Source organism: Nerophis ophidion, linkage group LG25, assembly GCF_033978795.1.
Source record: "Nerophis ophidion isolate RoL-2023_Sa linkage group LG25, RoL_Noph_v1.0, whole genome shotgun sequence".
Classification (NCBI taxonomy): Eukaryota; Metazoa; Chordata; class Actinopteri; order Syngnathiformes; family Syngnathidae; genus Nerophis; species Nerophis ophidion.
Window position 1 is genome coordinate 12,475,520 of NC_084635.1, and position 13,440 is coordinate 12,488,959.

General features: G+C 42.3%; 1 long non-coding RNA gene across 2 annotated transcripts in view; it reads left to right on the forward strand.

Moving 5' to 3' along the window:
• LOC133543112 (uncharacterized) overlaps positions 1-12,942 on the forward strand; it is an 85,465-nt gene extending 72,523 nt beyond the window's left edge. Inside the window, exon 4 of one of the 2 annotated variants that reach the window (XR_009804302.1) lies at positions 12,490-12,942. This is a non-coding gene — a long non-coding RNA (uncharacterized LOC133543112). Of the gene's footprint in view, positions 1-11,795; positions 12,080-12,489 lie in introns of those variants that run through there. The other variant, XR_009804303.1, reaches the window with a different exon arrangement.
• The last annotated feature ends 498 nt before the right edge of the window (positions 12,943-13,440 follow it).

Sequence of the window (13,440 nt, forward strand, 5' to 3'; positions counted from 1 at the left end):
CGCGGGGAACACAAGCTAAGTGCTTTAGCTGCGGGTGACGCTAACTCGGTGGGACAAGCTCAGTGTGGCGTGAAAGGGAAGAGTGGCGTGTGAGGTGACTTATGGGACAATGGGACCGCTTCTCACAAATAAAACATGAACCTCGTTCAGAGCTTCTCGACTGTACACTCTTGGCTACTGTCAGGTGTTTGGCTGCAAAGAAGGCGGGGCAATGTCTGGTTTCATGTTTATGATATGGTTAAAGTTAAAGTACCATGATTGTCACACACACACACACACACGCACGCACACACACACACACACACACACACACACACACACACACACACACAATATGTGGAGAAATGATCCTCTGCATTTGACCCATCACCCTTGATCACCTCCTGGCAGGTGAGGGTAGAAGTGGGCAGCAGCGGTGGTCGCGCCTGGGAATAATTTTTGGTGAATTAATCATCGCTTACGTGCAGTGATTTCTCCAGATTCACTCAACCTTTTGATGATATTACGGACCGTGGTGATATCCTTTACACACTGATGTCGGTTGTTGATGCAATACTGCCTGAGGTATCGAACTTCCGTAATATCATCGCTTACGTACAGTGATTTCTCCAGAACCTTTTGATGATATTGCAGACCGTAGATGGTGAAATCCCTAAATATCTTGCAATAGTTCGTTGAGAAATGTTGTTCTTGAACTGTTGGAAAATTTGCTCACACATTTGTTCACAAAGTGGTGACCCTCGCCCCATCCTTGTTTGTGAACGACTAAGCATTTCATGGAATCTGCTTTTATACCCCTTTCATGGCACCCACCTGTTCCCTATTAGCCTGTTCACCTGTGGGATGTTCCAAATACGTGTTTAATGAGCATTCCTCAACTTTCTCAGTCTTTTTTGCCACTTGTGCCAGATTTTTTGAAACATGTTGCAGGCATCAAATTCCAAATGTGCTAAAATTTGCAAAAAATAACAGAGTTTTCCAGTTGGAACATTAAGTAGCTTGTCTTTGCAGTCTATTCAATTGAATATAGGTTGTAAAGGATTTGCAAATCATTGTATTTTGTTTTTATTTACGATTTACACAACGTGCCAACTTCACTGGTTTTGGGGCTTGTATATTATTAATTGAGTTTATTTCAGCACTAAATGATTAATTCAGGTCATCGAGTCCTTCATTCATCCATCCATTTTCTACCGCTTGTCCTTCATATGCAGTATAATTGATTGATACTTATTGTATACATATTACATCATCTAATGTTCCATCCATACATCCATCAATCCATCCATCTATTTTTCATTGGGCGGAAGGCCGTGTATACTTTGGAGAAGTCGCCAACTCATCACAGGGCCAACACAGATAGACAACCATTCACACTGACGTTTACACAATAGGGCCAATTTAGTGTCGCCAATCAAGATATACCCAGGTGCATGTTTTTGTGTCAATACTTGGACTTTGAGGTGGTTGTTTTCCCGAGATGCAAGTGAACTCGGACCGGAGATGGCATGAAGATAAAGACATTTTTTATTTTAACACTATAACTGCAAAAAAAAAAGGCAAACAAAAGGCGTGCACAATGGCGGTACAAAAACTTGGCTGTGAAAACAAAACTTGCACTAAGGCAAAACTATGAACATAAAACAAAAACTTGCACTGTGGCATAAATAACAAGAAAACTCATTTGCAACGGAACGAGAACGGGACATGGATCATTGGCATGGATTACAAGGTGCGTAGCAGGTGATGGAAGGTGATGTTGCCAGAATGAACAACAGAAACAGACAGGCTTAAATAATACTGTGGTGATTAGTGAAAACAGGTGTGAGACATGAGGACAGGTGAAAACTAATGGGTAATCATGCTGATAAAACAAACCAGGAAGTGCAAAAACAGGAACTGAGTGTCCAAAAACCAAAACATAATCACACAGACATGACACTTTGGAGGTGGAAGTAAGCCGGAGTACCCGGAGAGAAGCCACATAGTCAGAAAGAGAACAAGCAAACTCCCCACAGAATGAGTCGAACCCTTGACCTTCTCGCCAACCAAGCCTAAGGTATATATACTAAATAAATAATCATCTTTGTGATTTACATATGATTTCATGTCATTTTAAAATGTGTATCCTGTTAAACTGTAAGTAGATTAGATATAATGATTGAATATGATTAAAATCAAGAGTAGGATTACTAATTCAGGGTTAATATCTGTGTGGGCCCCAGGTCTTTCTGTAGTCAAAAAGTTGTGCCCGAGGTCAAAAAGGTTTAGAACCCTTGGAATAGATGACTCCCTATTGTTAGCTGACTCTTGCTAGCAGTTTTTCTCAAAATACATGTGTCTTCTTGTCTCAGATAAGCATTGTGGAGGGTGGGCAAAATCCCCAAATAGTGCACTTCCTTTTTAAATTCAAGTTTGAATGAACAAGTTTAAAGATTGTTTAAATCACATGAGCATGGAAAAAAATGTTGTAATGTGGTTGGATGGCCTCCAAACACAATTCTGCCAAGGACCCCCAAAATAGCCTAGAATGTGGGAGTGTCGAACGTGCAAATCTCAAACTACAGAAGACTGACTTATGCTTCCAATGACGTCAAACAAACCCTGAAATCGTGCGGAGACACATAAATAAAATATACGATACGCCAGCTGGGTGCAACCACACATGTCGATGGAAGAGGTTTCAGCTCCCAAAGAGTGAATGTGATGTCATGAAAGGGCCAAACAATGAAAAGTGTGCACGTGTTGTCTGAGACAAGTGTCGTGTTGGACTACTCCAAGATCATATTAAAGTAGAAATCATCAGTTCCATCTCTTTGTTAGTGAGTCTTATACTTTGTGGCCTCGCTTCGCATTAAAACTTCCACGTGCGAGTTGGTCTCGCTGAATAAATTCATGATTGTGCTGCAGCGGAGTTAATTTTTCATGCACCGCAAGTGTTGCAAAAATGACAAACAGAGCGTAATATATGTCGCTCCCCCTCGTTCACCGATAAAGCAGCGGCCGGCTGCAAGTCGTCTCTGGGTTTTCTCATGTGCACGCAGACATACCTTACATTTTCTTCCTATTTCTCAAATATCAACTCAAATTGGATTCAGACTGGAGTAGTTTGGAATGTGAAGCTAAAGTTCTGAAAAGAAGTAAGTTATTTGATCCTTACTAATCCACTCTGTGAAAGGTTTTCTGGGTGTTTTAACAGTTTTTTGTAAAGGAACAAGTTTTGCAAAAAACGTACTTTCCCCTTCCTAAATTCTTACGTCATACTTTCCAACCCTGCCGGATTTTCCGGGAGACTCCCGAAATTCAGCACCTCTCCCGAAAACATCCCGGGACAAATTTTTTCCCGAAAATCTCCCGAAATTCAGGCGTAGCTGGAGGCCACGCCCCCTCCAGCTCCATGCGGACCTGAGTGACGTGTCGACAGCCTGTTTTCACGTTCGCTTTCCCACAATATAAACAGAGTGTCTGTCCAATGACGTTAACTGTAGAATGATTGAGGGCGAGTTCTTGGTTTCTTATGTGGGTTTATTGTTAGGCAGTTTTATTAACGTCCTCCCAGCCCGGTACCGTAAAGCAGTTCGTCTGCCGTAAACAGCAATGTTGTGACACTCTTAAACAGGAAAATACTGTCATCTACTGTGCATGCATATGTGACAATAACATCTACGGCTTTTTAGAGCAGTGGTTCTCAACCTTTTTTCAGAGATGTACACCCTGTGAACATTTTTTTTAATTCAAGTACCCCCTATTCAGAGCAAAGCATTTTTGGTTGAAAAAAAAAGATAAACAAGAAAATACAGCACTATGTCCTCAGTTTTTGATTTATTAAATTGTATAACAGTGCAAAATATTGCTCATTTGTAGTGTTTTTTCCTGAACTATTTGGAAAAAAAGATATAAAAATAACTAAAACCTTGTTGAAAAATAAACAAGTGATTCAATTATAAATAAAGATTTCTACACATACTGTGATGAGTAGGGAACTTGTCCAGGGTGTACGCCGCCTTCCGCCCGATTGTAGCTGAGATAGGCACCAGCGTCCCCCGCAATCCCAAAGGGAATAAGCGGTAGAAAATGGATGAATGGATGGGTGTTGAGTCATATTGCAGTCTAAACATATCTCGCATATGTGACTCCCATCTACTGGTCACACTTATCATTTCACCATTACCAAATAAAATGGCTTCGAGGTCGGTAAGCACAACCAAAATGATTCCGTACATTAAGCGCACCGGGTTAAAAGTCGTACAGTCGAGTTTTGAGAAAATGAAAGTTTATAATCTGAAAAATACGGTAAATGAAATCCAATTTTTGGGTGTAATAATTGATGATAAAATGAACTGAAAATCTCATATAAAAGTATACAACATAGGAAAAAAATACATTAATAATGATTTTTAAAAAATTCAAACACTTAGTTTATTGACTCAAAAATATTGAAATTATGCATTTAAAAAAAAAATACAACCTTATACTGAAGGCCGTACAATCACCTGGTACCATGAATTGATTAACGTGGACCCCGACTTAAACAATTTGAAAAACTTATTCGGGTGTTACCATTTAGTGGTCAATTGTACGGAATATGTACTGTACTGTGCAATCTAATAATAAAAGTTTCAATCAATCAATCACTCAAATCACTTCCTCTGTCTTGCCGTTGTGCACTGGCTCCCACACCTGTCCTTGATTGGCAACCTCAGGTAAGTTCAGTTCATGCTTAACCATAGAAAAAGACACTGGACAAAAATGACATTGGCTGTATGCCAGAGTTCTAAGGCGAATATCACTGATGTCCTAAAATAATAGAAAAGGCTTGTCTTTATTTTGCCAAAGTAGATAAAAAACTAAAAATATTATAAACAAGAAATAAATGAAACAATGATTAAAAGCAGACAAACTTACAATAAAAAAGTGCTTCACACTACTTTCTGCCTGATTGCATTGAAATAAATAATATATACTCATAATTAATTTTTAATCAAATATATGAAAGAAGAGAGTCCTTGGTTATTACATTTACTTTCAGTCCTGTGTTTATCTTTCAGGGGTTTCCACCTTCCTACGATACTGTATTGTCCCAGACCAGTCAGGAAGGATAACCCAATAAAAAAGTATAATCAGTCATGACCCCCCTGCTGTACCTCCAGTCAAAGACAGCTGTTGTTAACCACATGCTCTGTGTTGATCACTGTTGGTCTAGACCCCAGGATGCAGAGACAGACGGCAAAGTGCAAGTACAAATCATTCGATTAGGAGAAACAAAACAGGGATGGTGTTGGAGAGAAGGCACGGGAAGCATAGGGAAAGCCTTGCACGTTTCGGAACAAAGCAAAAATGATCCACCCCCGTCAGTAGGAGGCTTTCTGAATGGCAACCAATAACAGGTGGGTGCTGACTGCCAATCAGAGACAGGGGAGGGAGCCAGCGCTCAGAACAGAGGGGAGTTGGTGGCAAATGGAGTCAAACACGAAATGGAAACACAAATAGGAGTGCTGCACAGAAAATGAAATAAAATACTACAAACTAATATAATTGTCATGAGACAGCATGACACTAAAATGCTATAAGCCAAGCCACTTTAGGTCGATTAGGGATGGGTATTGTTCACATTTCTCCCGTCCAAAGGCAAAACCCAGTAACTCAATTTTGGTCAAAACTGAGCTGATAATAATTTTGGAGTTCCTAGGTCATATGCTTTACATTAGTGTATGCGATATTGTAATTTGTTCCGTAAGTAAGCTGTTACGCGCATGGCAGGACCTAGCAACTACCACATAACCGCGTAGCTACAACAGAAAAACCTAGTATCTCGAGGGACCAATCGGAGCTTCTTTTTCAGTCGCCTTATTGAGACATTTGCACGAATGGGGGCCGACGGTCAACCTGATTATGTGATATTATGGCACGAGGGGATATTTGGAAGATTGGCCCAGGACGTTGCAAGCACCTTCATTAAATATATTGTTCTTGATTCTTCCCCTTGCATACTGTTTTGGGCAGATAACTGTGGAGGTTTAAAATAAAAAACTGGACGCTGTACACGGCTCTTGCCCAATGTGCAAACGCAGAATGGGGCCCACCCGAGATTGTGATAAAAAATATCTGGAGAAAGGGCACACGTTCATGAGAGCAGATTCAATCCGTGGCTCAATCGGCAAGAAAATGAAAGCTCAAGAAAACATCTATACGTTTGATGACTTTGTAGATCTTTGTAAGACAGCATCAAGATAGATTGGTTTTCCTTTGTTTTCTCAAAATCAGCTAGAAGTGAGTTACTAGGTTTTGCCTTTGGACGGGAGATTTGTGGTACGGATCACACTCCTGCCACCTCTCTGTCTGCTGTGTGCTCTACAGTCGCTTGCCAACCTTGAGACCTCCAGATTCTGGAAATGGGGGGGTGTATATATTTTGAAGTATTTTTTCTATATGAATGAGTATATCCATTCGGCCACCATGTTCAATGGAGAAGTCTGATCTACAAAATTTGCAGGCAGCATACCCCTTCCCCTTCGAGCTGTCCTGGCTGAACTGAAATTATTTTTTCCAATCACTTTAGAACTTGAAAGCGTACTTCTTCTTACTCGTCGTCGCCATGTCTCTTCTTCCTTCTTCTGCTTCGTCTCTGTTATGTTTTTGGACATTACGACTTGCCGTAGTTTTGAAGAAACGCATGATGGGAATCCGGATGTTGTGTGTCAGTGTATTAACGTGCCGGCTGGAATAAACACAGGCTGAGAAATAGCTCCGTGCCTGCCTACTTTATGGGTTATAGATAAAGCTATGGATAACGGAGACATATATAATATTCTCCTTTTCAGGTGAGAGAGGACGCTAAAGGCAGTGCCTTTAAGGCACGCCCCCAATATTGTTGTCCGGGTGGAAAATTGGGAGAAAATCGGGATAATGGTTGCCCGGGGAGATTTTCGGGAGGGGCACTGAAATTCGGGAGTCTGCCGGGAAAATCGGGAGGGTTGGCAAGTATAGCCTACGCGCAGCTGCAGACAATCAAGAATCAACACACCTGCCATTGATGAGAGACCTGCCTTCATAAGCCAGCGCATCCTAAGGTCCAGTGCCACGTACGAACGTAGCTACTCATACCAGTACAGTAAGCCCATTACGTCTCCAGCGTCTTTGCATGTGCCTTATCGCTCTCCGCGTCATTTTGTCCTGTGTTGTGTCGTCATGCAGCTTCCCGTCTTCCTTCCCCGTTGTCGAGATGTGTGTCTCGTCTTCCCGGACCCCCTTTGGACTTTCTGCTGCTTCTCTGGTTCTTGACCTCAAGCCTGCCCTTTGACCACAAAATCTCGCTCCAGCTCTTGACATTTCGCCTGTCTTTGGACTTCCGCCTCGATTGCAACACGCACCCTCTACACCCTCTGGTAACAACTCACATATACCGTCCACACATAGTCACACTTCATTCATTTGGATTACGCACACACCTCACGTACATTCTCGTCTGTCAATAAACACGCTGACAGCTAACGGCGTCACTGTCTCCCTGATTGATTGATTGATTGATTGATACTTTTTTTAGTAGATTGCACAGTTCAGTACATTATTCCGTACAATTGACAAATGGTAACACCCAAATACGTTTTTCAACTTGTTTAAGTCGGGGTCCACGTTAATCAATTCATGGTACGAATATATACTATCAGCATAATACAGTCATCACACAGGTTAATCATCATAGTATCATAGTACGTCTACTTATCCAGCTGTACCGTTACCATTTGAACCAGTACCTAGTAATCAATTACAATACTCAACTGTACCATTTTTGGTACTTATGTGTGAGTAAAAAAAATATATTTTTTTAATTGAAACATTAAAACATTAGTTAGTTACGGTAGTTGCTGTCCAGTTGGTATATCTTGTTTACTTGTAACATTTCTGAGTTTCATTTATTTAATATTAATTTGCAGTTAAGTTTAATGGCAGTAGTATATAGTTTATGGTATGCATTTTGTTTTTGTTGCGCTCTAAAAAGTGTTAATACTATAAGTGTTGTACTTATTATGCACCAGCTTTTTGATTGTAACATGCATCTTAGTTGTAGTTTTAATTAACAAATTTGGAGGTTGAAGTTTATTTGTCACATGCAGACTATACCACAGTGAAATGCTTTTTTCCATGCTCTTCAGATATTGCGTACAGTGGGATCCAAACACTAGTTGCAGAATGTAATACACTAAATACAAAAAAATACAAAAAGTTGAATAGCTCTGATGTACATTAATTACAAGACAATTAAGTTGCACAATAAGTCACAGAAGTTATGGTAGAAGTATCAGTACAAGTAGAAGTACAGTAGTCAAATACAGTACCAGTGCAAGATTAAATAGTGTAACAGTATATACAGTATAGGAAAGAACAAGCGGCATAGCTCGGTTGGTAGAGTGGCCGTGCCAGCAACTTGAGGGTTGCAGGTTCGATTCCCGCTTGTGCCATCCTAGTCACTGCCGTTGTGTCCTTGGGCAAGACACTTTACCCACCTGCTCCCAGTGCCACCCACACTGGTTTAAATGTAACTTAGATATTGGGTGTCACTATGTAAAGTGCTTTGAGTCACTTGAGAAAAGCGCTATATAAATATAATTCACTTCACTAATTCACTTCAACAAATATGAAGGTGTCTACAGTTCTTTAGCAGTTGAGTAGTGACAGTAGTATGAACAAAGGTAATGGAACAGTATGACTTCTTTATACTCTTGTTTTTACATTATTTTTACATTATTTACAATCATTGGGGGTTAGTGCGTCTGCCTCACAATACGAAGGTCCTGCAGTCCTGGGTTCAATCCCAAGCTCGGGATCTTTCTGTGTGGAGTTTGCATGTTCTCCCCGTGAATGCGTGGGTTTTCTCCAAGTACACCGGCTTCCTCCCACTTCCAAAGACATGCACCTGGGGATAAGTTGATTGGCAACACTAAATTGGCCCCAGTGTGTGAATGTGAGTGTGAATGTTGTCTGTCTATCTGTGTTAGCCCTGCGATGAGGTGGCGACTTGTCCAGGGTGTACCCCGCCTTCCGCCTGATTGTAGCTGAGCTAGGCGCCAGCGCCCCCCGCGACCCCAAAAGGGAATAAGCGATACACAATGAATGGATGGATGGATGGATACAATCATTGAATGAAAAGTATTGTAGTCCGGTAATTACAGTGGTAAGTAAAGTGTTTTTACATTATTATTTACAGTCATTGAATTGAATGAAGAATATTGTAGTCCGGTAATTACAGTGGTAAGTAAAGTGATCTTGTGCGTGCGGTTTGTGCAATTGTGATAAGTGTTAATCAGCGATGCAGTTGAGCGGTCTGATGGCTTGGGGATAGAAGCTCCTCCTAAGTCTCTCCGTGTTGGCCTTGAGATTCCGGTAGCGCTTGCCTGACTGCAGCAGTGAGAAGAGGCAGCTGCTTGGGTGGCTAGTAGAGATGCGCGGTTTGCGGTCTCATCCACGGAGTCCGCGGATAAACCGCGGGTCGGGCAGGTGACATGACGAAAAAATTGATTTTAATTAGATTCGGGCGGGTGGCGGTTGAACCATTCGGAAATATTTGATATACATGCTTCTGGGATCGGTATCCTTTACCATTCAAAGAGCCATTTAAGACCCGTGTCACAAAGCGAAGAAGACAATAGGAGACGCTAATATTCTCTAAAATGTCTGCCGGCAGTCACCCAGTTAATAAGTATTAGGGCGTGCTATGAAGCCATTGGCTTTGTCGCCTTCTAAAGCATTTATGATCTGCTTGTCAGTCCAGCAACATGTTGTGTGAGGCTTCCTCAGCAACACGCACACGACTGCAAGGCATACTGAGTGACACAGAGTACACTAATGGTTGTGATATAAACAATTTTAACACTCTTAGTAATATGCGCCAGGCTGTGAAGCCACACCAAACAAGATTGACAAACACATTTCGGGAGAACATCCTCCCAGTAACACAACATAAACGCAACACAACAAATACCCAGAATCCTTTGTATCCATGACACATCCTGACTATTTTATACACCCCGCTAGCAGCAAACCCCCCACCCCCGTGCTTCGGTAAGGTGGGCGGAGTTGGGGTGCGGGGGTGTAAAATATATTCAGGATTTGTCACGGATACAAAGAATTCTGGGTATTTGTTGTGTTGCGTTTATGTTGTGTTACTGTGAGGATGTTCTCCCGAAATGTGTTTGTCAATCTTGTTTGGTGTGGCTTCACAGCGTGGCGCATATTAGTAAGTGTTAAAGTTGTTTATATCACAACCATCAGTGTACTCTGTATTACCCAGTATGCCTTTCAATCTTGTACGTGTGATTGCGGAAGCTGCACACAACATGTTGCCGGACTAACAATAGGTCAGTACATGTTGTTGAAGGTGTCAAAGGCAATGGTTTCACAGCACGCCCATATTCTTGTCATCAGGATGAACGCCATTCGATGTTCGCGAGAACGTTAGCGGCTCCCATTGTCTTCATTACTTTGTGAAACGGATTTAAATAGCTCTCTGAGTGGTAAAGGTGGCCGACCTCTGATGTATTTCAGCGGGCGGTTGCGGTTCTGATAAAATGTTGGTTCGGGTGGACGGCGGGTGGATGACGACTTTGGTGATGCGGTTGCGGATGATATAATTGCCTATCCACGCATCTCTAGTGGCTAGAGTCCCTCACAATCCTTTTGGCCTTGGATCCACCCCGCCTGGTGTAGATGTTGCAGATGGTAGGGAGCACACCTCCTATGTTGCGTTCGGCTGATCCGGCCACTCTCTGCAGTCTGAGGTAATACAATCGCCATGTAATCAGAAGCAGAATCAGACATACTTTATTAATCCCCGAGGGGAAATTAAAATTTTCAGCACAATCCCATTCAAGATCAGACAAACATTACAGCGAGACAGAACAGGATGTCACCAATGCTAATGAGTAGCATGTCAATAGCAAAGCCAATGTATATTCGCATCAACCTAGTGCATGTTTGGAAAAGTTGAGCCTTACTTTACTAAATTGCAATGTTTTTGAGTCAAGTACTTTGTTGGCATTGAAAATCGCAACTTTTATTTTTTTTGGGGGGTCTTGTCCAGTTTCTCAGGCAAATCATAAAGTTGATGTCGATGCCCATATCGGCTGTTCAGATTTACTTTACAAAAGAGAAGTGTAGGATACTTCTCTTGTTGCCTTATTTGTATTTGACTTTATTGAATGTATTTATATTATCATTTGGTGCAGCCAGGCCGGAGCAGGAGGGGATAGAAAGACAAAAAAAAAAAGGAAGACAGAGGGGGTAATTGTGGGGACAAAAGTCGGATTAGACAGAGACAAAAACAACAACAACAATAGAGCAACATCAGCACATGCGATATGTACAAATGATGGTAAAAGTGATAGCAAAGAAGCAGTTAGCGAAATAAATAATAATACAGAAATGACAATGAGCATATTTACACTACAAATGGAGCACTACAAATACCAATAGAAACAGCGCTGTTGATAATTAGCAATAACAGTAATATACCTCTGAAATTGCAACATTACCTGGAGGTAGTTTGGCTTGGTCCACTCTCAGTGCTGCTGGAGTGATCGTCAAGTGCCTACGTGCGAAGTCGGCAGCCGAGTCCGACGTCACATGCAACCCAGATACTGCAAAATGGCCCTGTTGGATTTTACATAAATCGATGCCCGGTAGGACCGGCGGGATTCGGTCGGTGACAAAAAAAAGTAGAGGATTCAGTACCCATCTCTAAGGTCAGTATATACTAAATTAGCTAAACAAAATATTAACATTTTAGCTTTGTGTTATAGATGACTGTGGAGAGGCAGAGCCGACGGTCCGACGGCGGGGCAGGGCATGCTAGAGCCCTGCCCAAGATGGCGGCAAGGAGGCGGAGAATGCGGCTGAGCGGAGAGGCGGGGCGTGCCGGGAGCGACGCCGCAATCTAATTCAGGTGTGTGGATCACGCGCCGGCAGACGATTAACTTATCTCCTCACACTGTATAAAAGGGGAGAAGGAGGAGAGATCGAGGCAGAAAGAGGAGAGTCCGCAGCTGATGCAGCGCAAGAGCGACAGAGAGAAGACAAAAGCGACCGAAGAGCGAGCAGCAGAGGAGGAGCTGAAAAGCAACCCGGCAAGAGAGCTTAATTTGGAAAAAATAAAAAGAGTCAAACCTGCTCAAAGCCATGTCCTTCCTGAGTGGTCCATGGAACCCGCACAACGACAGCAAGGAACTGTCACAATGACAAAGCAAATTGGTGCAATACATGAATGAAATTAATTTCATCTTTACAATATGCAGAGGGTTAATCGAAATTTTCAGGTATTTTTTTTTTTTTTACCTTAAGGTACATCCCCAAACCATATGTGAATCACATGATTACGAGGCAATTTGATTTTCAATCAAATTACAAAAAAAAGTACAGGATTCAGTACCCATCCCTAAGGTCAGTATATTCTAAATTATCCAAACAAAATATTAACATTTTAGCTTTGTGTTATAGATGACTGTGGAGAGGTGGAGCCGACGGTCCGACGGCGGGGCAGGGCATGCTAAAGCCCTGCCCAAGGTGGCGGCAAGGAGGCGGAGAATGCGGCTGAGCGGAGAGGCGGGGCGTGCCGGGAGCGACGCCGCAATCTAATTCAGGTGCGTCGATTACGCGCCGGCAGACGATTAACTTATCTCCTCACACTGTATAAAAGGGGAGAAGGAGGAGAGATCGAGGCAGAAAGAGGAGAGTCCGCAGCTGATGCAGCGCAAGAGCGACAGAGAGAAGACAAAAGCGACCGAAGAGCGAGCAGCAGAGGAGGAGCTGAAAAGCAACCCGGCAAGAGAGCTTAATTTGGAAAAAATAAAAAGAGTCAAACCTGCTCAAAGCCATGTCCTTCCTGAGTGGTCCATGGAACCCGCACGACGACAGCAAGGAACTGTCACAATGACAAAGCAAATTGGTGTAATACATGAATGAAATTAATTTCATCTTTACAATATGCAGAGGGTTAATCGACATTTTCAGGTATTTTTTTTTTTTTTCGTTAAGGTACATTCCCAAACCATATGTGAATCACATGATTACGAGGCAATTTGATTTTCAATCAAATTAAAAAAAAAAAGTACAGGATTCAGTACCCATCCCTAAGGTGAGTATATACTAAATTATCTCAACAAAATATTAACATTTTAGCTTTGTGTTATAGATGACTGTGGAGAGGTGGAGCCGACAGTCAGACGGCGGGGCAGGGCATGCTAAAGCCCTGCCCAAGATGGCGGCAAGGAGGCGGAGAATGCGGCTGAGCGGAGAGGCGGGGCGTGCCGGGAGCGATGCCGCAATCTAATTCAGGTGCTTGGATCACTCACCGGCAGACGATTAACTTATCTCCTCACACTGTATAAAAGGGGAGAAGGAGGAGAGATCGAAGCAGAAAGAGGAGAGTCCGCAGCTGATGCAGCGCAA